Below are 4,197 nucleotides of genomic sequence, written 5' to 3'. Positions count from 1 at the left end.
GGCGTGGTCAGCTGCAACGTCACAGAATCAGCCCCTGCAAAAACAGGGCTGGAAAGAGCAAATAGAGCGAAATGAGGCATGGCTAAAATGCAGGATCTGTTTGGTATTTTGAAAAAAAAAACTATATTTATATACTTTATAGGTATGGCCCTACAATATATTGTTCAAATATAGCATTATAGGTCACCTTTAAGAGATCTATGGATACATCTCTCAACATCCATATGAAACAGAAATAAGCAGATTTTATTTTTCTTTATGGATATTTTACTAATCACTCCCCTTTCAAACTTTATTCTTGTTTATTAATAACAACTTTTGTTACTGTCATATAGTATTTTTTACCAGTTTATTTTATTCTCTTGTTTTTTTATAACTATAATGATCATATAAAGATGTGCCTTTACCTCTGTCAGGGACCAAGCAGTAAGACAACAGAACACAGGAGTGGTTTAAATAAACTAGGGTTTTTATTTACCCAAAAATCCGTAAAACATCATATAATAACAAGGTCTATAAAAGAGGTCAACAGAAAATACCTCAAAGAAACGTAACATGTGTTAACTCAACAAAACTGACCTGCTACAATGAAAAACCAAGGAACCTATATAGTGGCTTGGCCAAACCACGTTGAACCCAACTATAATTAATAGTCACATCATACACAAAGGACACTGACAAAACCCAAATCCCCCCTTTGACATGGAAGCAGGTGGTTTGTCCCAATCTGTCCCAATTGGCTCCTTGCAGTATTTAGGAGTCCTCAGCGCTCGCCAACACCCTTTGCTGAACCAGGAAGTAACCTCCCCCAATGGACATGGTAACTCAAGAGACAAAGAAAGTAATTAATACAAACAAATACTTGTGTTAGCTGTGCTAAAATGTTTGAAGTAATGTCAGATTACAATCAAATTAAGAGTTTACCATTTAGAGCAAATGTGTGGTGTTAATTGGTATGTTTTATTGTAGCTGCCCTGAAGCAAAACTACTGAAGATGAGGATGCAGTGTAGTTGGTTTACCCTGTGTGGTTGTGGCCATCACAACCTCACTGGTTGTAGAAAAAGCTTCTTATATTCGTTAGCATAGCTAGCTAACCAGATGCTAATAACGACAAAAGTTATTGACTGTATGATCAGTATGAACAGATCGCCACTGGGCTTTCAACTAAAGACACAGCCACGCAAAAACTGCGGCATTTGTACGGCTCCTTATGGGTACTGCAATTTCTGAAGTGCTGGAGCGGCGTTCTGGTGCTCTCCGGCAGAACTGCACCCCTGTCAGACGAGACATATACCACGTGATGACACGTTAGGCTCGTGTTGTGTTCAAGGACCCTGACCTTGGCAAGGAACAACAGGCACTCGCTTTTTTAATTCTTTTGCGGTCTAGATTTCTTTAAAAAAATGTTTTTGCGTGTGTTTATACATTACCTCGAGGGCTGTACCAAATGGTCTCGCGGGGCCAACGGTTCCCCACCCCTGTTTTAAACTGTTATTAGATTTAGATTGCAGCTGTAGGCTTTTGTAATACAAACATTGAAATACATGCAGAGGGTTTTAAAATCAAGTCAACATTTGTTTTTAAACAGAAGATTTTTAGAAGGTTGATGTAATCATTTCCAAAACATGTTTTTAACAAATATTCGGCTTCATTCCAAACTTATAGGTGAAACCAAAACATGATTTTAACAAAATATATAAAAAGCTCCTGTCTGAGAGCGCCCGATCACTTATTGAGAGGAGAGAGAGTAGTTACATGGGAATAGTTACATAGCGTCTTCCTGGTTGAACTTACGCTGAGCTTCATCTGTTGAATTTCATTGAGACGTCATTTATTCTTTGTGATTCCAAATATACTTTGCTGCGATCCTTTAGAAATAAATCTTCATTCTTCATTACTTTCACAATTCACCTTCTTCATTTCACTGCTCTAAACATTCGAAATGTATTGCTACAATGTTTTGTCTGAATAATTATAACTGTAGGCAAATCCAATAATTATGGGGAGAATAGAGACGTGTTTACATGTCCCTTCCAATCAATGCATGATATTAAAGTGACAGTGTAGCTGAGGCAGAAATAGCAAACAAAGCGTTAACAGTAATCAAAGCCGAATCATTGTTTCAATCTAAATGGAGCTTGTATTTTTTTTCTTAGTTCAAAATAAGTAATATTTCTTCAGGAAACCAGAACATTATGCAGCTGTAAGATAACTAGTAAATATAAATAATAAATCAAATCTATTCACAGTTTTCCTCCAACGCAACATTTCAACTAATGGAAATATTCTCGATATGTTGTGGATGGTACTCTACAGTATACTTAAAATAAAAATGATTTGATACGATGTTTAATTCTCTCTCCCACCCCCTCCTCCCCCCAGACACCTGTCGGTCCCCCTGCCGGTGGGGGAGTGTGTGTTCAGCCTCAGCTGGCTGCTGCCCACCTACTTCCTGTTTGCGGTGACCTACGACGTCCTGCAGACGGTGGCCGACGTGGCTCACTACATCGCCGCTTACAGCCACAGTCAGGACACCCCCCCACACAACGTTACGGGGGGGCTGACAGCAACCAACGCCTCCATCCTGCTCTGATGAGGGGGGGGGGGGTGGTGAAGTGCCAACAAATCTGAAGCTTCGCAACAAGTGCTTTTATATAATATGATACGATGTAGACATTGTTTTGTTTTTGGGGCCATATTTTGGAGTTTTTGCACTTTCCCATGGCAACTTTTCAGATATGCTTTATATGTTGACAAAGCACACTTGTAAATATGACATACGTTTTATTTAAGTTATATACCTTAGACCATTGGTTCCCAAACTTTTTCTGTCAGGCCCCCCCTTTGGAGAAAAAAAAAAGTCGGGCCCCACCCCCAACACAAATAGTCAGGCTCAGTGGCGGCGCCATAGATTTATTTTGGGGGTGCTGTGGCCCGCCCCACACTTTGGGAACCACTGTCTTAGACTATAGGTTGAATTACTGGCAATGCAGAGAATAACAAAGCATTTATTTAAATGACAATGTATGTTATAATGTTTAGTTTATTTATTATTATGAAATTATTCAATATAACCACTATAAATGTACCGTTTTGAATCACGCTCATCTTCTTTTATACTAAAGCCACATGGTACGGCTTAAATCGACATGCATTGCAGATGACACCGGCTCAGTGTAGGGAAACCCAGAGTTTGTCGTTTGGAGCTATATGTAAGTTAAATCACTCCTCATGCGTTGCACACTGAGGCAGAAAGTCACAAGTTCTTTCAGGATTCATAATTCCTCTCTATTTATCCTCCCTACAAAACTTATAAAAGCTCTAACCTACAAAAGTGACATCATTATTTTTTACAGCTAAATGATGTTCTTCAATCAGGCCTTATAATGTTCCAAGGCCAATCAGCTGTGAACCCATAGGGACCGGGAACCTGTGTTCGCCCTGACAAAACTGAAAGGTTGACTTGAATTCAATGTATTGTGTCAACAGATTACACATAATTGTATTAGGTTAGTTAAAAGCAATAATATTGTGAACATAATGTATTTATTTAAACGTAATTGCTTTTAACTAACCTAATGCAGCGTACAGTGTTTTCTGGGGCCCGTATATACTAGGGCCCGTATACTTTTTGTTTACGTCTCCTATTCACGTTATGACCGCTAGCTCTAAGGCGCTTCCACATTGCCTGTACTTCCTGGTTAAAGTGTAATTGCTATTACTTTGCATAGTGTCACCAGCTTTATCTACCTTTACTTGCCAAATAAACAGTTTTTAAGCTTTTGAATGAAGTTTTATTAAGTTATAACAGTTTTGTGATTGTTCTCATTGAATGAATGGTAGACACAGGTCTGCACTAAAAGTCTGATAATAAGGTGTTAACCCTCTATGCTGGCATGACTTTTTATTTTGGGAGGAAAAAAATGTATCACCATGTGTTTTAGGAGCTTAGGGGTCCCTGATATTATATCAATTATAAAATGTGACCCCCCCCTCAACCAGGGGTTGGTTTGTTGTCTCAGGGCAACAATGTGCTACGAGGGTATTGAAACACAAAGGATTTCTACAATTCAGAAGAAATAGAAAAAACAACTGTGTGTGTGTGTGTGTGTGTGTGTGTGTGTGTGTGTGTGTGTGTGTGTGTGTGTGTGTGTGTGTGTGTGTGTGTGTGTGTGTGTTTGTGTGTGTGTTTGAGA

General features: G+C 39.0%; 1 long non-coding RNA gene across 1 annotated transcript; it reads left to right on the top strand.

Annotated features, from left to right (window-relative positions):
• The first annotated feature begins 780 nt into the window (after positions 1-780).
• On the top strand, positions 781-4,081 carry LOC104945989 (uncharacterized). The gene is made up of 2 exons (XR_798398.1): positions 781-841; positions 2,384-4,081. It is a non-coding gene; the product is annotated as an uncharacterized lncRNA (long non-coding RNA).
• The last annotated feature ends 116 nt before the right edge of the window (positions 4,082-4,197 follow it).

This window comes from Notothenia coriiceps, unplaced genomic scaffold, assembly GCF_000735185.1.
Source record: "Notothenia coriiceps isolate Sejong01 unplaced genomic scaffold, NC01 NC01_scaffold00010400, whole genome shotgun sequence".
Lineage (NCBI taxonomy): Eukaryota > Metazoa > Chordata > Actinopteri > Perciformes > Nototheniidae > Notothenia > Notothenia coriiceps.
The sequence above is the reverse complement of the archived record's forward strand: the minus strand, read 5'-3'. Positions and strand labels throughout refer to the sequence as shown.